General features: G+C 39.4%; 1 protein-coding gene across 8 annotated transcripts in view; it reads right to left on the reverse strand.

Annotated features, from left to right (window-relative positions):
* The window catches only part of LOC139135616 (uncharacterized), a 97972-nt gene that overhangs the window by 36525 nt on the left and 37823 nt on the right, over positions 1-23624 (reverse strand). Inside the window, exon 2 of one of the 8 annotated variants that reach the window (XM_070703102.1) lies at positions 20989-21070. The exons of 3 other annotated variants lie outside the window; for them this stretch is intronic. The gene's annotated coding sequence lies outside the window, so the exon portion shown is untranslated. Of the gene's footprint in view, positions 1-4244; positions 4550-13243; positions 13364-18157; positions 18278-20988; positions 21307-23624 lie in introns of those variants that run through there. 4 more of the 8 variants (XM_070703100.1, XM_070703107.1, XM_070703104.1 and 1 more) reach the window with 4 other exon arrangements.

Consider the following 23624-nt stretch of genomic DNA (forward strand, 5'->3'; position numbering starts at 1 on the left):
TAACAATTCGCTGACGTGAAAATGCTAAATGTCGTTCACTACCGTTACACGATCAAATCATCATCTTAGCATATTTCATCAACTTTCTTGGTCAAGTCTATCAAGACATACATTCCTATTTAGGAAAATTTGTTAAATATGCAAATTAGTTATAAGCTGATGTAAAAAATGTTACACGACTTTCGCTGACCTATTTCAGTATTTTAAATATACATAACCAATATCGTCGAACCATTCCAGATATATATCCCTAATAAGTTCATTAAATATACAATGAGCCATCGTCACAAAATTTCCACATGACCTTCAAATCTGTTATATCATTCCTTTATCAACACTTGTAAGATTTATAAGGTATGGTACTGTAATTCTGAGAATATGAACAAATAATTAAGCAAAGTATTATCACAGGTAATTATGCAAGCTACACCAACCAAAAACTAACCAGTTCTTGCTATAAAAAACAGAATCTATGTACCACATTTGATGCCGATCCGACACGCCCTTCTTGAGATATCGCACCGACAGACAGATACAGAAACAGAACACAGACGGACGGACAGACAGACAGACAGACTGACACACAGACACACTGATACCAGTACAGAAATAGCTGACGTATCTGAACATATGAGCTAAAATGGATGACACGCCTCTTTCAATGTGCATATAGGTATATGCGAATTTACACTGACCGAATGAGTTAAACGTTTATTGAGTCCAGACTGTACTTGTTATCGAGACAATTAATGGCTTTCAAGCCAATAGCTGAAGAGATGTTGGGCGTATCGACTCCAGCACAGCTTTACCTGACAGTACATGCAACTCGCTGTCTTGTAGAAAATAAATGACCTCTTCGGTCAATAAAATCGATAGCCTTTCTCAAAGAAGAGGAAAATCGACATATTACAGATGATTTGTAGAGCTTGCACAAGATCAAGCGGCTGTAAATCTGCCAATTGACACTGTCAATCTTACTTTACTTCCCTTTATTAAAACATTTTCACATTCCTGGTTGTTCCTCTCCTTGTTTTTGACTGTATTTGCAGTATGTGCCGCTACCTAACTCATTTTAGATCGCTGGGAATTAAGCATATGTAAACAGCTCCTTGCATATACCAGGTACACCATTGTACTATATTGACATGAAAACTACATTCCGATGGTTAATTTGGCCGAGCGACATGAAATGAAGTAACATTGTTTAACTACCGTCTAGACAGTTCATCCGGGGTCTTTGAGCTTGCTTTGTGGACCTACTAAGCCGTGGTCTTAGTCCCCAAATTTTAAACACTGTCAGTTTAATACATATAGTCAAGATAGTGCATTATTTCGACCATCTACCACATATTCTGTCATAGTGCTGTCAATATTCAGCCTCCTAAATAAATCGCAAAGTTAGTCGACCATTTTTATCAGATATCCAACAAATTCGCCTATGAATTACCTTTTGTGTCAACGTGACAAATGGACATTCTTAAGGATTCGCCTTACAACGCATGACAGTACTTTGGTCACACGCACATTGGCATTCACGCGTGCACAATCAGATCCCAGACGACGTTATCGATTTAATAGTGAGTAGAAGTCGTGTCTTGTTTGCATTTCTCACTGATCTAAATATTCCGAAATCAGAGATAGGGACATAATGTGTTCAGTTGATGTCTGTTTGTCCCATTAAATAGAGTAAATGTTTTCTCAGTTTAATTTATATTGTCAGATCAAAGAATTACATAAATATACTGCTCATGTGAAAGTAAACTACGCTGCCAAATACTTCTCATTAGAGCCTGTTTAAACTAAAAAAGATTATCAAAACAAAGTAAAAGGTGTAGTTTTAAAACATTATCTTTCTTATCTGTGTTTGACGTTTCTTTGTTGGTCATGTTACGGTCATAAAGAACATTTGATTGGTCATCTGACACCACCTAGGAGTGTTTAGTTGATCACCATTATGCAAGTTTTCTAGAATGCAATTAAAGTAGAAATCGTGAAAATTTCACCATGGTCCAAGCACACGAGGGAATACACGTGCATGTGAGAAGGCCCTGACGATGTCAATTAGCAATATTGACAGCGCCTGGCTTAACGGCAGGATGCCAACAATTACACCCTCTTGCTCATGACTGTCAAGTTGTTGCAATTAAGCGACTTATAATGAAAGATCAACGTCACATTGTTGCTGTCAAGTCTTATCCAATCACAATGGGCACAAATCGAGTCCGCCAGGACAGTTGGCAATTATTCACGTTCAACATGTTTCAATGGCAGACAATGGCTACTTATTTGCCTGAAAGTCATATGTAGATAGGTTACTAATATTCTATAACCCAAACTACTAATACTTTATAACCCAAAGCCTAAATAACTATATTTTCACTTTCTGTAAGGTTGCCATTTCAATTTTTAGGTGTTCATGTTATTGTGCTCACCATGAGATGTGTCTTTATTTGTAATTACGATTGTAAACGAAATCTGGAAACTAATATAAAAAATAATAATAATTGCCTCCTCTCCAAGCTATGGTCGGCAATAATAGTTTTATATAAACTATAATAAATACATCCTAAGCGAAGGCCACAAAAAGTATAATAGTCTGATCTTTCTGTATTTAGAAATCAACAATTACTCATGTTCAAAAGCAACAAAGGCATGCCCTTTGTAAATTTGAAAATGCCCTTCAGAAAATGGTTGTTGAATAATTTTGAATTCTGCAGAAATATCCAATGTTTATCCATCATATATGGTAAATAAGAGATTTCATAACAACACCGATAAAGCTTATTTATATCTCTATACGAACAATTTAAAGAAAATTACAGCAAAATTGGTTGATCTTTAAGAAGAAAAACACAGTAGAAATGAGACAGTGGTGGCCTAGACGTCAGGCCAAGGGTGAAGGTTAAGATCGGGGCGTTGTCCTTATCGTTACTGTGACAGGGCAGAACACAACACGATTTTTAATTTAAAAGCATTAAAACGCCAACGGTGTTACAATCTGCGTTCAAGAGAAGGAAGACGGTGGAAAATGCCTCAAACTCTTATTTTTCGCGAAAAGGTTTAGAAATTCGTATGTTATTTATTAACTTGCATCCTATACAACGATTGTGTTTGATTTTCTGCGAAGGCAGTATTACGCCTGAATGGGTTTAAGGAGGTCGACTACGTGCAGAGTTACCCTCATCGATTTAGTGTAAAAACGAAACATCCAGACGGAGAGCGAATTTGCATTTTGAATATTTGAGGAATAACAATATCGCTCACAGGGTGCGAAATGGATATCACTGCGTATAGATTTTGCTTGAAAAGATGTAGTCTTCAGCAGATACTTGTATACCTTCATCTGATTAAATCTCCAGTCTAGGCACATTTCTGTATGCTGGGTCTATTAAGATGCGAGTATTGCGTTAACTACGATCACGGGGGAAGACTCCACAGGAGAAAGTAAATGACACTGACTCCTTCGTCAGCATTTTGAAATACAATACAGCTGTACAGTAAACGCTGTTAGCCGCCAATCGTAGCGTCCAAGTAAGCTGTGTCGACGGGGGAAGAGACGTATCCCACAAAAACACAAAGGATAGGAAAAGCCAAGCCGCCCGATCTGCGACGAATAAAGGAGCATGCCAAAAGTTCAGCAACCGTGATCCACATGTTTGTCTGAACGAGTACGTAGAAGTCTACAGACGTATTGATTATGGCACAATATCCCGAGGCACCGTGTAGCATCGAAACAGCGGCCGTATAGTGATGGAGAGGCAGACCTATATGTTAATTTGAATATCACCATTCCCTTCATTGCAGACTTGCATAAGAGAACAGCGAATTTCCGTAATCTTGTTCAGCAGCTGCTTTGTTTTTGTCATGGAGGTATTGGATACCTGGTCACGCTGACGGTGTATTTTAAATAACTCCTCTCTTTTTACACTCCCTATTTTCATACACAGACCCACAGTAAATTATCTGCAAGAGTAATCTCAAATACTTAATCGTGTCCATCGATTCCTAGACGCAAATTGTGAGAGACGCCTTTGAAATAATCTCACAGCGACTAATTACTTCTGTGACGAGCTAAAAGGGGAAGCTGTAAAGACGATAGGTTAAATACCTAAACCCATTGCTCTCTCTGCATTGTATTCTCGAATACAAAAGTTGCCTTTATCATCGAAAATTTGACATCATCGTGCAAAGACTTTAAATGATGCAGGCATTGACATCTTACTATGGTAGGGAAAGGCACTTACCAAACTGTAAGGAAACGGGAAGCGTGGACGCAAACACAAATGAACCACCAGCGTTTTCACAGATCCTGCTGTTTTGCTCCGATCTCTGTGTAAGACAGCCGAGTGACATGCCCGTTAATGTGAGCCTGCGCAGTGAGTCCTTGACAAAAGGTGGCGGTCAGTGGGCGGTATCTCATCAAAGTAAGAGTGATGCCGCCGCCACTTAAATCATGAGAAGGTGACAATTTGCACAATCAGTGTAATATCATCCGGTCGTCAAGGCAGATAAGTGTTGAAGTCAGGGTATGGTCGCGAATGCAACCTCCTGTTCATTTCTTCGACATGAACACGATATTGCAATAGAGGCCGGTGATAGTAACGGGGTTCCCAAGTTTATACGAGATCGTTAGGTGGTCTTGGTATGCGTTTATTTGTATCAATGTCCAAACGTTCTTTGCCGACTAGCTCACCAGATTATATGTACATTTACACGGCATGACAGAAAATGTCTTAGGACGCGGTTTATGTTTCACAGCTGTCGAAATAAAACACGGAAATAACATAATTACAAACGTCTTTAAAACGTGTAAGCTCTTGGAGAAAATTCATTAAATTATATGCTTGAAAAAAATGTCATCCGCAAAATCAATAATTGCCGGGAAAATTACGACAAACATTGAACTCTACTAAATCTAATTAAACGATGACAACTACAGCAGAAGAACTGACTGACGGTGTTGTCTAGATATACAAGTCATGGTTGTTTTCACAGCGCATTGATATTAAATTCATTCAAATTGGCGAAATAACTGAATTTTTAATCATAACTACAGTATCTGATACACTGCCTTTCTCATCGACACATCTGAACTTGCTAAACCGCCTCTAGGAATGATTGCTGGACGACTGGATGTCGCTCGGGCGGGAAAAAGTCAATTTCATGTCACATTGAGCTGCTCACTGACTGCATATATTATTGCTGACTGTAACTTGAAAATGCTGGGGACTTTACAAATTGACGAACATCATTTAAATCTAACCATAAAGAATTTTTTGACATTACATACACCGTGCCATTTCCGTGGCAATATTTCACCAGTATAATATTTTATAAAATCATTTCCTCGAATATTGTCGTCGAACTTTTTTGTGGTCGAATTAATAGTGTTATGTTTTTACTGACAAAGATCGGTATTGATAAATTAAATTTGACAAATTCAATGATCGATCATCGTTCGAATTGATGCAGACGTCGTTTCTGAGAGAATTTTGATGAATTACGTTTAAATGAAGCAATATTGCCCGGTGACAGTGGCTGGGGCTTGAGGAATGTCCATTTGAAAGACAGTTTTGCATACATTCATAATGTACCATTAAGCAGAGTGTTAGTGTCAGGGAAATTTCGTCGGCATAGACCGTAAAAAGATGAGAGAAAAAAGCGACAAATCAAAGAGGCGTTGTTTCTCAGCTCCCACGCTGATCCGGCAAAGGGAAAAATGGCAGTATGAATTCTATGATATCACGGAGTTTGGAACATTACGCAGAAATGGTCAGGATTGTGACTACCAGAAACCGTAATAGTCTGTGAAGACGAAGAATCGGTTTACCCGCGACCGAAAGCTTTTAGGCATTATACTGTGCTTGAATTTTTTGCCACTTCATAATGTGCTGTGTTGATTACAAAGCAAGAGGGTGAATAATTAAAAGATATGGCTATTTTTTCTCATATGCAGATTTCTAATGAAGTGGCATATCCGAGTCGTGCTACTAATGAAAAAACTAACTTCTAGAGCACATCTCTGGGAAAAGACGTTTTCTATAACAATGGAAATTCTTATATATGTACAAAATCTTTATATGGTCAGAAATGAAACTAAACAAAAATAATACCGGTCTATACTTTGTGCGATACAATTCAAAAGGAAGTATTTTAAAGAATAACAGCATGCTCGCATGTCTCTTCGTCGTGTGTCAACATAAAGAGTTGCATATCGATGCTAGTGATCCGGTGATCCTTGTGTTAGAAATCGTCTCGCTTTTTAGGTACCGATGTGCTTTTATCATGACCAGATAACATGCTTTATGCGTTTCACGCTCTGGGACTTCCATTGATGGGCATATTAAGCTAGATGCCATAAACTGACAGCTGAATAGCCCTCAGGAAAATCATAAAAGAGCTATATAAATGCAGACACGCCATATTCACAACGGTTTTGCTCAGTGAGGACCGGGGTTGTGACAATAGAAGACGGTGATAACGAGTGATAGGGGATGAGGTTGCTATATGAAATGTTTACGGAATAATCAAGATAGTGGAGCAGGGTCGTTTCGCTTGTTCCACTATTTTACGCTTGTTCCACTATTTTAATAAAATTCCGGTAATAGTGTCTCGGCATCACGCGAGGTTTAGATGTATCGTCGCCCTGGATAGAGGATTCTGCCGTTCTTGTCATAACTGTTGCGCTAGGTTTTCTCGCATTTTCCTGATGGCAACAAGTATTTAGCACCACTGAGAGCTGTCTGTGTACCTAGACCGTGTATGGTAGGACGAAAAATGAGGAGGAAAGTGCAGTGATTTGAGTTTGTGGCAATCTATTGGATTTTTGACTGGTGGTGTACGATTCTACTTCATTCAAATGTTGCCGGTATTCCTACGCGCTCGAAACGTTAACCCGCTACGTGTTTTTTCCCCATAGTCGTTGAATTGCTGGAGTAAATGTGAAGTCAATACCTTTGTAAACTGATTATTTTCATCGGAGAGAAACTTAAAAAGTAATCCTTTCTTGTTTAAATGTAATTTTCCTCGTACATATGTCTTGTAAAATGTGTTATTGGCTGACAATTTATGGTACATTTGACTTCCCGCGGCTAACAATCTATCTATTGCTCGTGGTATTAAATGTCACATGAAAACTCGCAGGGGACATTGAGAAATAGAATTTATATATTCTGAAAACTAGATCTCGATATCATCAATTCTAAATAAAACCGTAATTTTCACTGGATCATTTCTTTTCAATTTCACCGACAGTATACTGGGGAGACAGAGTCTGAACTTTCAGTTCAGTGGCCGTCTGCTGCCGATGCGCCTATCATACCGGAGCGAGTTAATGCATATTTCACGGCATGCAAATGAGAAGTCAATCAATAACAGCTGGGAGCAGAGAGAATATTATTACACTGATTCTTATTTTATTGTAAATGGAAAGTCTATTGTATGTATGTATGTATGTATGTATGTATGTATGTATGTATGTATGTATGTATGTATGTATGTATGTATGTATGTATGTATGTATGTATGTATGTATGTATGTATGTATGTATGTATGTATGTATGTATGTATGTATGTATGTATGTATGTATGGTTCTATCAATCCATCTAGCTCTCTACCTAGCTCTCTATCAATATATATATTATATATATATATATATATATGAAATATATTCCTACCAACAATGCCTGTATGCGCAACAAGTGATACTTTAAAGGGAAAGTAACAGTTACTGTATCTTGTGAAAATTTATTTTATTTTTTCTCTTCCGTATATTACCATATGTGGTATACTACCTGCAAGCATTTCCTTTCCCACCACTTATCTTTCATCACAGACGGTGTATGCATTGTAATTACTGATAAATGATCGAAAATTCTTGTCAAAAAATAACGTGTACACAACGTATTAAGTTGCTAAGTACGATGTAATTCAGCGGACTAAACGAGGTAAACCGAGAAGCTGGAGTTGGAACACACAAAAACACTGAAAAAAGACAATAGTTCTTATCTTCTGATTTTAAGGAGTTCTGTCTCATCTCTTAAGATGCTTGTCGTATATTATAATAGGTAAGAGCTTTGGAAGGGTTAAGGATATTAAGTTTAACAACCGACAGCTTCATTAATTCAAATAAACGTTCAGAACTCTGGCGATGTGTTTTTACAAAGCAAAGATTTGTAAGCTTACATAGACAAAGATCGATATTCTATCAATATCATATACCCATGCACATAGCGCCCCATCCTGATGACTTTTACCGTCAAAAATCAGCCGTGATATTTTACGGTAAACGTCGGAATATACACGAAAAACGTCACAAGTTTTGGTGTGTTCCCGAACTACATTGCAAATTATATTTAAACAAAGTATACAAACAAAATGTCTGCCGCTCTCCGTCAACGATGCGATGTTGCCGACAAAACTTTGAATGGCTTAAAGGAGGGAGTTGAATCTTGTAATGTTATACCGTGGTTATTCCATTAAAGTTCTTGTAATGTTTAGACAAGCTGTAGCAAATATTCTACTGTTCGCACTGCACAGTCTACCTCCGAACAGGTACTGGGCGCTTGGCGTGACAGCAATGTCACATGCGACACCTGTTGATATGACAATGTGAACCACAAAAATGGCCGCCTCTCTCCGCTCCGTGTTACTATCGAAATAGGGAGAGATTTAAAGCAGAGGGGAGCTTTTGACCGGTAACGATTGCACCATAAAAAGATTTTCCCGTGCAACTATCTTTTAAAGTCCCGGTATCTTTTCTTATGGTGTAACCGTTCATTGAGGTATGAAGGATCTATCGGTGGTGTTGACGTCTGCGAAGACACCGCATACATGTTGTTTATGAATAAAGCCTGTTTACACCCATGTTTACATATTTATGTGCAAGCGAAATAAAAATGAAGCCTTAAAATAAAAGATTGCATAAGTATATGATAAATCGGTTATTACCCAATATCGCCAGTGCCATGCATCGTATCAGCATTCGTGTAATATCGTGCTGCGTCAGACACGAGACGGAGTCGAGTGTCTGACGCAGCACAAATGACATTCATGCTGATACGACACAGCAACAGGCGATATCGGGTAATAACCTCTAATTACTAAGACAGAAATATCGGCGATACTTTCTACAGGGGAGTATATTGTTTCACATTTAGAGATCATGTGTATGGAACTAGGATACGGCTTGCGTACGTGACAGTTCCTCTACTTCATAGCAGAAGAGCTTGCGAGCACAATTTGGCCTTAGATACTCCGACAAGGGGCTTATTTGCAAGGTTTTGCAGAATTTCGTGTAGCAGGAATGAGATATGGTGGCTCCTCGGAGAATCGAACATGTAACAATCCACGACTTCCCTTCGGCGGAATTTCGGCTGGAATTTCTGCGAGATCTATCTCCGCCAAATACGAGCACTTGCATAATTGAAGTACCAGCTTTTCAATTATTGAAGCCACACAGTTGAAGGGAAAATTGTAAGCTTGTTGGCGATGAATTGAAAAATCCGCACCAAAGTAGACGCAGGGGGAACATATAAACGTTATAAATATCATTCTCATTTCAAGATTGGACGCCTGGCTAATCGTACTCTGCCAATGTTTTGTGAGTTTGTCAATAAAACTTTGAATACCGAACATTAAATGCACCGAGAGAGCACTTTGCCCTTAATGGGTCGTAACGCTCCACTTTTTTGTGTAACTCCTTCCATGGTTATAAAAACTTTCAGGCTATCAGAATTTACATTTTATTACGTTGAACCGAACGACAAAAATTAAAAGCGGCCATTACGCAAAATTAACATTCAACCATCTTTACGTTTACAACGAAATAAATTGACGACGTCAGAAATGCAAATCATCAGACAAATGCTGACAAAGACTCTGATTTTGAGTCATTAAACGCCAAAACTTACAAAAATGTTGATTTCTAGGTTCATTGGTGATAATTAGCATTTCAAAAGTGTCTTTATGTAGCGTCTTGTAATGATCTCGATACCCACGTGATAAACAATTTTGAACGAGATCGCTCAAACCGTTGAGCATAAATGCGCAGACGACACTACTGAGTAGCACTGTTGCTTTACAATATTTCACAATGAGATGAACAGTTTCTGGTAGTCTTGTCGTTTAAGGAGGGAAGACGGTCACTTGTAAAACGTCATTCCCCTAGTTTGACTCCGTTGTCTTACAAAGGCCCCGTCGCATGGAGTTGGTAGAAAACATATAATAAGCCACTGTGGTCAAAGGCAACCCTCTTTGCTTTGTCACAAATATCTTGTTTTACATTGTGATCAAACCTTGTAGGTCATATGGTGATGTCAATTAAGATTAAAAGGAGGACATAATTCAAACATGTCCTTTCATTTTTCGCGATACGTAATGTCACCAAGTTGAAATGATATACGATGCTGCAGATTATTGAGATGTTTAGGCCAGGTGGCGATAGCATTGTGAGATTCGCGATGATCTTACAGAACAGCTGCATGCATGCGCGTGTTTGAATCTACAGCAGCACCAACCCACTGGGTTGGTACTGTCTGAGGACTGCGTGACAGTATGATTTCCGTTAGACAATGGGTAGGGTTTTGTGGACAGGGCATCTTATAACGCAGGGTTTTAATATCAAAGCAAGAGCATGGTATTTATTGTCCGCCATAACCGAAAAGGGGGGTCCACATTTTCGTAAAGGCGAAATTCTAACCCATTGTTACGACATAAATGTTAATTGCAGGTGGACAAAGAATGCAGTACTAGTATTTCACTGGACAGACGTTGATGTCTCGTATTAGCACCGAATTATTTGGAAAGATATCGAAGTGTTTTATTCTATCCAATGCCTCGTGCTTTTCAGGTTATCTTTTTAATATTGGCACAGAGTATCATAGACAGAGTGGCAACACTTGCATGCCTTTTGTTCCATGGTCGTCTCGGTAGACTATTGGCTTTTCATATTAAAATGAGCTTACAAGGTGGTTAAACTTTTTGGAGGCTTGGTTTGTGGTTGATATTACACGAGATTATGCGAAACATACGACGAGATGGCATCGTACTGCCAGTCGCGTAGCAACCATAGTTACTTTGTGAGCTCTCAGGCAGAAACACTGCCTCACCCCATCAAAACATAACACGCCAGCAGTTTCATAAACATGTCCTTTCTTGGCGCACGTGTAAAAGACGGTATGACTGACCGTAAACCATTGAGTAAAACCAGACAGTATCGATAAAAGACTTTCAAATTTGGTTCAAACACACTCATTATATATTCATAAAAATATAAGAGGAATTTTTAAAACGGTAAAACCCACTTTCCTGAAGCTCGAAACACTCCCGTTTTCGCCAGCACATCAATTCCGATCAGCACCACACGACAGCAACAACACAAGCTTTGTCGAACATACTTTCGCTTAACAATTGGTGAAAATCCGAAAATTACCGAAGGGTGCATGGTCGGCACTCTTCGGAAAAGAGAGCCAAGAGCTTCGTGAGGCGAGGCAAACATGGATTGCTTACGTAACCGCTTCACGCCTTAAACAATAGCTGTTGCTACTCTGTCTGATATTACTCTGTGATATTGGTAAGTTTAAAACTTACTGTACCCATGTAAGTGACTTTCTATCAGTATTATAATGGATAAATATTAATAGCGAATCGACGTAATCAATTCGTCTCGTTTTCGCTAAAATTAACATTTTGAGTCGATAGATTAAGCAGCGACTATCCCGGGCCGAAGTATGAGCAACATTTGAAATCTTGCCACCTGTCCAGAGTGGGGAACTGATTTTATTAATAATTACACATCCCTTTCCTATCCCATTGCTATCATCTCCCTCTCTGAGAGGGTATTTTCTTTTTACAGGAAACGTGGAAACATCTCGCTCTGTGTCTATGACGATCAACAAATAACTCGAACTCTCCCTATCGAAATCTCGTTCCTTTGATAATGCGATTTCAATTTAAGGGTTTGCACAGCCTCTTACATCTAAGTGATTTAGGTCTATTCGTTTGATCCGATAAAGCAATTATACGATTACATTTCACACTGTCATTCACGGTGAAATTAAATATTCTTGCCTGTACAAGTTCACTGACAATGACGCATGGTACCGCAACTATACCGAATATTTCATGTTAAATGGCTAAAAGCTGCGGTGTATTGTTTCTTAGCTTGCGTCAACTTCTTAACCAGGTCAACAGAACCTCATCGATGCTAAGAATGAGCGAGCTGATACTGTGTTCTAGCCCTCGGTGCATTCGCGATATGAAATGGCATCTCGTGGTCCTGTCCAACGGCATCACTGTTTAATCTTTAAGACGGAGAGAGGATTTGAGATGAGTCACCGCATTTAGAGTTATGACGCACCTAGTACCTCAAAGTCAGTCGTTTCACTTTCCATAATTATTAGAGTGCTACCTCCACGGGCAGCTCTAGTGGCGTTGTTACATACGAAACAAGGCCATCAATGGCAGATGATATCGGAGTAAGGCTATACCATACGTAACCGGCACATCTATCTCGCTATAGACGAGATTCAGTTGATATGAAAACAGAATAAAAAACAGCTTGACAAGCAATGCTGTCTTTTTACGTAGTTCAACTGTTACATAGTGCAGTAATAGTTGATCAAAATAGTTGATCAAGTAGACTGGGTTTCTGCGACAGTTAGGTCACACACTGTTACCCCTTCAATTACTTCCATCGTAACGGCTTCAATTGCACCAAATAGGGCTATAGACGACTGTTGGTTACGTCCATGGTCCATCGTATCGACGAAAACATATGAACTTCGCAGTGAAGAAAATGGCATCCTTGACAACAATCAGTTGACGGTACGTACGCTAAGCCCCGCTCCCTTTACCATATATGGAATTTGCAAATTTACGGTGACCGTGTACCTTTAACTGTTCGAAGCAAACATTTTCACACTAATCGAGGATGTCATTACTTTTACCAGGGATGCAGTCCTATATGTTATCACTGTTGCCTGCGATCGAAAGTTCGGCAACGTTATCCAAGGTCGTACAACGCTGCTGGCAAATAAGAAAATGCCACAGTATATTTGCCAAATATACTGCCAAATATACAGCGAGTTCGACCAACACTGGGAGCGGAAGACTTTTAGAAAAGCATGTTCGAAAAATGTGTTATCCTTGTTTTACGTAGATGCACATCAAATAATGTACGCTTAACTACGCATAGAGCAAATGCAAAGAAAACAATTATCACAACAGGTTGAGAAACTTACGGCCCTTAGACGCATCGGTGATAAGCCGTTCTGATTTTCATGGAAACGATGTTATTTGTGAAACATTTCGAAGAGCATCTGTAAACTATAACATCCTGGGGTCGGTACGGTAGTCACTGTGAAATCGATGGGTACAGTTAAAGCACTAGTCCATCTCGGAGCGTGCGCAAATCAGACGAAAGGACGTGAAAAGAGGAACGTGAATGTATCCATGGTTACGGTGACTCACCGTGAGCAGGATGGGTATTTTAAGGATTCCGACATCGTAAGCCAGCAGTTAGGGATAATTAGTTTTACTCGCGCTAATAGCCACACTTCATTGACACAATGACACGGGTAGCGGAGAATGGTAATTGATGTATTGCAAATGACAGTTGAATCAACAGATCGATACAGATAGGGTCAAACTACTCTAACCAACGCCTCAATCCCCGCACACGGCGACTGTGAAGTCAAATAAAAGTTGCGATAGACCACTTACTGCACGATCTGTGCAAATTTATCAAACAGTAGTCAAACACCTCCGACGCGAATGAAGAAAGATTACGCACTTCACTTGAAAACGTTAGTTGCACAGCCAGTTCAAGCTAAGTAAAAATAACCCTAGAGTATTGATTAATCTTTCCGAGGCTTGATATCGAGGTCCCGTGATTTGCTAGATTGTCAGTTAGCTGACCATAACGAAGGCATAAACTCGTAAACATGAGTCTGAAATACATTTTTCATTGTTTCTCTCGAGTTGAGGATTAAAAATTGAGTTTGTCATAATCGTTGATGGTTCCTCCGGGTGTCTTTAGATCATCTTTAAGGAGGTGGCTCGGGTCATCTATAATGCTCTCAACTCCCATTTTTTAAAGCGTCTCAACATATATTATTGAAACGTGTGTGTGTCATCAAACTCATTTTACAAATGAGGATAATAACTTAATGTGGTTTGATTCATAATTACGTGCTGCCCTTATCTGTTCTCACGCCAATTTGTTTCCCTAAATTTGACGACCTCCTTTGGAACTATGCTGGCTTGTTGACCAATCACAGGGCTTCAATGTCCATATGAGAGAAGATCATCAACATCGACCTGAAAGAGGCAGAGGTTGACCTGACCTCATGAACTCAAGGCATACATTTGGGTATGGCTATTACGGGTGTATCATGAAAGAATTGATACATAGGTTAAAAGAGCGTTAAAAAAAAAACTTGACTTTTAGTCGGCTACACGTTCGAATGGCCGTTGCAATAAAAGCCCGGTGGCAAACTTTGCTGAAGAATGCAAACATGAGAGAAAATTTTAACTTGATGAAAGTAAATTTGGACACATAAAGGCATATCTTTGCAAGGGGATTTGTGCAGAATGAATTTTACTCATATTCTACTTGTTGCATGCTATACATTACATTACCAGATAAAATATACACGACGCATTTTCGTTCGAGACATTTCGTCTGGTTTTCGTCTTCTTCTTTCAAGTGACTCTGCTAAAATCCAGACTGTAATCCGTGAAGTGAAACATTACTCAGGCTTTACGTTAGTGATGCGAGTGTAATGTTACGGATTATCTCCATATCGTAGAATACTGTGGTGTTGCGCCGGGCTTTACGCCATTCTCAGGGAAGACGTCACAGAATTATGTCACTGACATCACGTGCCACTGGTCATAGAATGGATTGTGTACGTGTTATCCCACCCATGGCAAACCAGTATCAAATGTGGTCTCCGATCTACTGTGACGTCTTTGACATTCGACCGCTTGTGTACTGAGAAAGTTACAGGTGGTAGCCGCCTGTGTCTGTCACATTGAGGAGAAATCTAAGTCTGGCCAGGTGCAGCCAACGGAGCTATTCATCGAAAAAGCTATTCCAGGAGCAATTTTTGAGGGCAGGGGAAATTTTAATTTTGCTAGGGCAGGGGACATGTTTTTAGGTGGTAGGGGAGTAAATTTTGGGTTTTTTTGTAGGGCAGGGCGGATATCGGTTGCTTTTCCTGGGGACAGGGCTTGGCGAAAAACTTTTTGAGGGGAATTGTTTCCAGGGCAGGGGAAATTGGCAAGTTTTTTTTCGCTACAGGGCGAGGGAGCTTCAAAAATTCACAGTGGGGAGGGGAAACAGGCAAAAATAAGTGGGGAGTGGGTAAAAATGAAGTTTGAGTGTGGGAGGGTGTCGAAAAATTTTCTGTGGGAGGGCAAATTATGAACAGCGAATTAATTACCCTCTAGACTTAAAATTAGTAAGTTCACATTATTTGTCATGCACAATATATCTTATCATAGTAAGGACCTTTTTAAAAGTGCATTGTTCGTTGGCTGCACCTGTCTGGCGAAGAGGTTATATGACAGATCTTTGCGCCACTAGACCAGAAGCGTGATGTTCATGCACGTGAGAAGAGTCACAGACAGTGACAGGATCAACTGACTAGCGCCAAATACTGTACAGAAGGAATCCGATGCGTTTCATGTCACCATTCAGAACTCATGTTGTCCATTTCACACGTGTATCGATGAGCAGAGCAACGTCAAAAAGACCGAATTTAATAATCATTAAATAACAATGTGATGATCTTTTCCGATTCGCTAACCATTGACATTTCTTTTCCTTTTTTCACAAATAACAAGTTGAAACGCACATTACTAATATCAATCCTGTTAATATGGTATCTTAACGTGCAGCGTGTAAAATGTTCTTGTCGTCATCTGCATGTACAACAAGCAATTAATGATTTTCACTTGAGGGCCACCCTAAATATAGCGCAGTGCTACTCATATATTGTAAATAAACATGCCTAACATCCATGGTGACCAAATAACTTTTAAGCCCAACTTTAAAAAGTTTTGACACCGCACCTTATAGCAAATGCTTACAACCGATATACGACGCTCAAGCACACACAAACTCACCACACTAAGGTTAATAACTCTATTGCACGAGATCAGATCGTTAACAGTGGGAAAATTGCTGACGCTGTCGACTTAAACATTGTTGACATTTTAAAACGTTTTTGTGTCAGGCGTCGATAACCGAATAGATATGGCTCAACGTGGAATATGGTAGAGAAATCACGAATAAGGGTTTGAGTTGTTAGGATGTCTTCTCTTGTGGCATGCCTATGGATATTTTCTGCTAATTTTAGTGAAGGGAATACAATCACGGTGGTATTTTGCAGTTAGATCGCCCCAGGTAACAGAATGATATCAGACCAAACCGAATCGTCCCCAAATTTAGAGAAATCTAGAGCGGCAATCCGGACTCTCAAATTAATGCAAACATTTTGATACCCTGCGCAAATCTAAGTAAAAGGTTTGAAAAAATCTTAGGCCATTACATTTCTTATCATTTTACATCCGTCTGGTTGCATAAGTTTTTTTTTCTCTTTGGCTTAAAATATCAAGCATTCAGCCAATGATAGAAACCGATTTTCTTTTTCTCTCCTTTTTTCAATAGAAGAGACTACCTGGTAAATGGCAGTAACGGACACTAATTATAACTTCTTTAGGAAATTTTTGACATATCCTGGATGCGTTCAGCTAGTAGCATAGCCATGGAAGCATCATTCTGGGTGATTTTCATGTTGCCTTATCACTAAGAGGACGGCTCGCCTTATCAAGCACTGTGGAAGTCGGCGAAGTGATTATTTTTTTTCACAGCTGAATAAGCATACTGAAAAGTGAAACCTTCCCGTCGCTTTCATGAGTGAGGCAGATCTTCTCTTTCATAAATGCCTATGTGACAGTCGGCCTGTACATAAGCAACCCTGGTAAATCCCTTACAGTTTACCTCTCAAGGCAGTGCGGATTAAGTCAGGTCACCAGCTGACACTATGATTTTACAGAAGATCAGGGTTTTGGCGGGAATTCATTCTCCACTTGATAAGCTTAAGTAAGCCTGGGTTTCTTATTCGCTATATCAAAAACCGATCACTGTGTGAGGTTGACAGTAATATTTTATCCTTTAGGTGAAAATAGATGAAAAGCAAAGGCTATAAATTTTGGTATGTTTAATGCATAATACATGAGTGAAAATCTCAGCCACGACAAGCCAAAAAAGCAGACGACGAGCAAAGAATATTAAATTAATAAAGCTGATTGTTTTCAAGCCTGAAAATTCATCACATTTTCATTACTGTCATAAAACATGATTTCTGGCTAGTATTTGTCGAAAATTTGCCGAAAATTATAATTGCCGATGACTTTGAGGGAAAACTTTTGGGGTACCCGACGTGTTTTCTTCCGTCGAGGGCGATACTTGTAGTTAAAACTTTTTTTCAGATAAAAAGGTGACTTTTGGAAAAACTTCACACTCATATCTTAGCATCTGCTCTCACAACGAATCTGAGATAGAATCTAAATAGGTTTAACCATCCATGTGTTGTCTGTAGTAAACCAACATTGCAGAGCCCCGACACTCAGAAAATTGCAATAATAGGCCAATCTTTCTTTTCGCATTTTGAAAACTGGCAAGATAATCGCCGATTTGGCGAACAGAAAAGCTCCCATAAATACATATTGCAGTAAAAGATGTGGCGACAATGCCACCACATCTGGTATTATCACAACTTTGCATCTCATCTTCGGCGAGCTCGTTTCAGCGATGGCAATGTTGCCTAGGCAACCAATCTGCCGAGCTGATCTCCGTTTTAAACTGCTCACCCCGGCATGCGATTTCACGAAATTTAGTCTGATAAAGGGGATCTATTCTGAGATCAAACGGCTGGTTTCAAACACCTCGCTTCACTATCACGCTGATCTCTACTTACACGTAAATATATCAGGGATGACATCTATATTCTGAGTAATTTAAAGAAAAAAATTACACCAGGAGAAACGGTTTCGTCTGACAATATGATGCTATCTTGCGATTGTATAAAAAGGTCGAATCAATAATAATCATATCTTGTCTTGCAAGTAAGTAAGTGTCATCATACCTTATAAGGTGCTGCATTTAAGTTTCCCATTCGTTGTACGACAGTCCTGGATCAGATACAATACGTGCCGATATCGTTTTCTATGGAATGACAAACCTTACGGGTGAGTTAGCGACACTTCAAAGTTCTTTTTAAAATATCTGAACTTGTGGTGGGGATATATGCAACATGTTTTGTCCATGGGAGCTGCGCTGAACTTTATGGAAACACTTGGAGTAAAAAACACAATTATTTTTTCTGTCGACGTCACTCTGCAAAATTTCCAAAATGGAAATCTTTAAAATACTCGACGAGCGTTGTTACATTCAATGAGGCCATTTCACGAACATTCTTTGTTTGCCGTCCTTGGATTTTTGAAAAACCTACCAGCCAGTCGGGGAAAAAAAACAAACAAGGACAAAATTCACAAGTGTATTAACATAAGCTCATTTTTTTATCTGGTCTCTTTTGGAAAAATAATATTTTTTCTCTCTAATAGTGTTAACAATGTGTTTGTTTTCTTAATTTTTCTTTGAAAACCTACCGGCAAGCAGACGGCAAACAAACAATTTTATTTAAAGCGCCCAACGTAGACATGAGAAGGGACAAGACCTTTGAGCTGAAATAAGTGTATCCAAAGCGTGCACAAAAATATACACAAACTTCAGCAATATTAGACCATTGGTTTCTATCTTAAGCTCCGCAGTAAGAAACTCCTGATGGAGTTAAAGATTAAAAGCCCCTCACGTTTTTACAGACAGCCAATACTGACTCAGCTGTGTAATCTTCCACTTGAAGGTCTCGCTCATCTCGCATATAAAATGGCAGCGAAAATATTCCCCCGTACATAACAAATTTATATATGTAGGGACCCACGCTCACGATACACGGTTGTTCGATCGAATTTGAGCGATCTGAAAACATAAAATAATGGGTATTTCTTGTGCAGGAAAAGAACACAAAATGAATAAATGCATATGGCGCTTAATTTTCACAAACGGATCAATTTGATCAGCTGCTACTATAAAATGATGTATTATTTGCCTACCGACAATTTTGAACCAAGTGCATTTGTGTGAAGTAAAGCGACAAAATCGGTAAATAACGTTCGTGTGCCGGTATTGTGGTGAAATAACAAGGGCGCCTATAATCTCTCGCGTATTGAAATGAGATAATAAGAAAGTGATTAAGGAGAGAGATCACACAAAACAGGCTCACTCTCTCATATGCTTCTGAGATTTACAGCTCTAAGCATAGGTCAGCGTGGTTTTATTTTCGACTTACACGAAACGCAAATAAATCACGTGAAGATCCCGGGTACGCACATTAATGCCAGAAATTAGTTCATTTTAAAATGTTATTCATGAGAACAGAGTTTCATCAAAATAGACAGAAAGGATTAATGGATGGAAGTGACAGGATCGAAGGTCTTGTCATATAAAATTGAATTGGAAGCGATGATTTAGTGGTTATCGTCACATGTCTTGTATCTGAGGGTCAACAAACTTTGAGGGTGAGCAAGTAATCAACTCCGATAATTGTTTTTAACATATCACTTAAGTTCGCTAGTGAACTGAATTTGGATCCACATTTGTATATCATACAGAGGAAAAAACCAAAAGACAAATAAGTAACTTTCCAAATATTCAAGGTCAAGTCGATAGAACCATATTACGTCATCAGGATTATATTACAGAACCAGTCAATGATTCAACTTCATGTATTTCTTTATAGAGTTTCTATGATACACAGGGTAAAAATAGTCTTGTTGACACGTCGTTCATGCTTTCCTGTTTGAAATGCAAATATCTTCTGGCGCTGCAAGAATAGTGCCAGAACCGTCACAATGTGGTACTCTTACAAAACCGAAGTCAAATTTATACCTTGTATGTGCTTCCAGGAAGATTTATAGTTATTAGTGAGTCAAGCCCGAAGACCACGTAATCGGTGTAATACGATATCAAATGTCATGTTTACTAATTCAAGCGTGACGTGCCAGGATTTTTAGAGGTCCATTGACATTTAAACGAACGTGTTACACATAAATCGGGCATGTGAGAGCAATATCGTTTTTTTTAGTACCTGTCGGGAATCGTCAGAATATCATCAATGCATTTGCTAACGCAAGCATTTGACGGAAAAGCTTTGAACAAGGATAGAAAGATGGAGACGAAGAAATTCTCATGTCTTATCGTCAGCAAATGGGTCGACACTGGAGTTTTTAAATCACAGCGAAGTATCTAGTGACGTAATCAAACCGATCAGCAACGGAAAGCCGGGGTAAATTTGGTTTCTTCTGATGAGGCACGACTTCACTGGTTATCATGGTACACTAATATGGCTTGATGTGAACGGATTAGGATGATACGCCGGAAATAAGTGTCGGACTCAAAGGCACATTTGCTCAATATTCCAATAGAAATTCTTAAGGTTGATGAAAAGCATGAGAGTATACATTTAAATCGATTCAAAAGATAGCCGACGCTCTGGTTTCCTGTGTGTCGACTCTACTGATAAAATTGCAATCTAGAATACCAGGATAATTGGCATTCTCAGAACTTCATCGGTTGAGATTTCAACGAAACACTCGCCCCTCATCATTCACATTGTTTATCATCAGCCCGGTCTCAATAGACTACAAATAATGAAAATTTAACAATGTCCCGTGGAACAAGTTTTTGACTGTTGTTGCAGTAAGCGTAGTGTTAGGGATAGCTTTGCCCAATATCGCATCATCAACAGTTCTTGAGCGTTGAGTGAGCGAGCATTGAGTGAGCGATTAAAAAAAGCCGAGTATTTTATGCCGTTGAATATCACAATGTTGTTAGGGTAAGAGAATTGATTGTACTTACGTGCTATTCCACTGCCAGCAACAAGAGAACCTTAGCTTGCCTGACACAATTGATTTTTAAACGACGAGGAGATCATATAACTCTGAAAGAGGCAATGATGGCAGGATGATAAGACGTTAAAGAGAGATGGCTTGATTGAAGTTCGAGATCGCAGCGACCTATGTTACGTCACTCCACAAGAGTCACATAGTCTGACCTCGCTTGATATGAGTCATGCGTTGTTCAATTCAAAGATTTAGCTTTAAATTCATCTTTTGATTTCCCTGGCAGCTCTTGGAACAGTCGGCTACTCTGCTGAACACGGCGTCGACTGTTGAACGCTCGGCTATGCAGAATATGACGTAACGTCCCAGCATGCAACGCGTAGACGGCGCATGCACTGGTACCTTCACGGCGTCAAATTTTGAAATTTTTACTGTGCAAACTACATATACCAAACATATGATGAGCATACAGTTCACGCTTCTCAATAGAGAAATAAAATTATATTCGCTAAATGTAAAACATTCATGTGTCTAAATAATTGTTAAGGTTATGAAAATGCCAGTTACGTGCCGCAGTTTTGCAAAGACATGTCAAATCATTGCCCGAGAAGCTAATCTTCCTGAGAAGGCTAATTGCTACTAGTCAATAATGATGGCTGCGGGTATGTGAATCTGTCTGTCCTGCTTCTTTCCGGGGCCTAGTTGTTTCTGCCTTCCGGTCGGATATTACGGTCTGATAAGCGGTCAGTCTCATATAGATGAATGGCTTAATTTGGCATTGATGACGTAGTACACGGGTTCTTAGAATCTCCTACGTCCGTTAATATTCTGAACTACATTGATTACGAGCAACAACGTAACCGAATTCAATTCTTGCATGTTTAAAAGGACAACTGTGGTGTGTTCGTTCGTTTACTTTTGCTCATTGTTTCGTCATTCCTTTCGCGGCAAAGTCATACAAACTGAAAAACCCAAAATTATAGAACTTATTAAGTGTTCGTCACATATCAGCAAAACAGACCTAAAGCTCTCCTGTGGCATATACATGTATAAATGGAATGACGTCATCTATTGAAAGTTGTAACAGCGACTTGACCAGTCTTTCTTTGCAGAGTCAGACACAGAGAGGGGAGAGAGACGGGCAGATAGACATTCACAACCTACCTGTAGACCTACTACCTACCTACCTACCTACCTACCTACCTACCTACCTACCTACCTACCTACCTACCTACATACATACATACATACATACATACATACATACATACATACATACATACATACATACATACATACATACATACATACATACATACATACATACATACATACATACATACATACATACATACATACATACATACATACATACATACATAAAAACAAACAGATGCATAAATACGTATGTACTACAGATAGAAACAGGGGACGGAGGGAGATAGGAATCAGACTTTTTATCCGCTTGTGTTCACATAGCCAATCTTGGTCTAAAATATTTTTTTTACTTTCGATAAGGTGAATCTTTTCGTTTACCGATATTGTCAGGGGTAATATTTCTCCACGGTTTTAAGGGTTCTCGGGTAATATTTCTCCACGGTTTTAAGGGTTCTCCATATTACTCATCTAATTGTGAGTTATTGTGCTATATTATGTGCTAATAGTATCAATGTATACCTCGGGAGTTCAGCAGAGGTGAGGTGTGAATGTGTTGTGTGATTTACAACTAGGGAATATTGCATTTCAATTCTCTGCCAAGACAGCAATTTACACCCATGCGAAGGTTGCCACGAAAACACAGTAATTATTGAGCCACGCTGCATTTCGGTCATGAAATATTATTAAGCCGACATTCCATCTTGCAGCCCACAAACGAAACGAGGTGTTCTGCGAGATCAGGTGGTAAGATACGGATGAGACTCATGAGGAAAGTACGCCGACAGAAACAGTGAAGTGAACGTAAGAATACGAGCGTTAAAGGTATACAGTCACCTGTAATCTAAATATGCCCATATATGGCCAAAGGGGCGTTACTTGGTATTCAAAATACCCATGTGAGGGCGCTGTTTTTAAAAAGCGGCCACCCGCTTAAAATCTGTGATTGGTTAGATTTTCTCTTTCCATGGTAACTGTGGCAAAATTGGAACAGGTGGCAGTATATCTTTGACGTTACAGGTACAGCCAAGGAGGGGAACCGCACTGTGGAGACTAGCTATGTGTACGTCACGCGTAGGAACAGTAACCTGACGCTATCGTGATATAGGACAATAACATATGTATGAGCTGAGAATTCTCCGGTAAATTGTAGGTTGATAAAAACAAACTAATGTCTTGAAGTGACCTCTGCGGAACGGACGCCCTCCCTCCACAGTGCAATGGCACATGTAATAGACAGTCATAACTTAGAGACAGCTGACAGATGTCGCGGAAAAATATGTTACATCTGCAAGCGATCTCTTCGCTTGTAGGCGGCCAACATGGATCATTTCTCGTACCAGCGGGTCGATAAATAATGGTTGAGCAAAAATTTTCAGTATCGGGAGGGCAGAGATTGTGTCTCGGTTGTTTTCGGGGGTTTGTCGGTTAGGATTGTCGGTTAGGAGGGCAAAGTGATATGACGAGGAGGGGAGATGAAAGTTTTGTAATCAGAAA

Source organism: Ptychodera flava, chromosome 6, assembly GCF_041260155.1.
Source record: "Ptychodera flava strain L36383 chromosome 6, AS_Pfla_20210202, whole genome shotgun sequence".
Taxonomy (NCBI): Eukaryota; Metazoa; Hemichordata; class Enteropneusta; family Ptychoderidae; genus Ptychodera; species Ptychodera flava.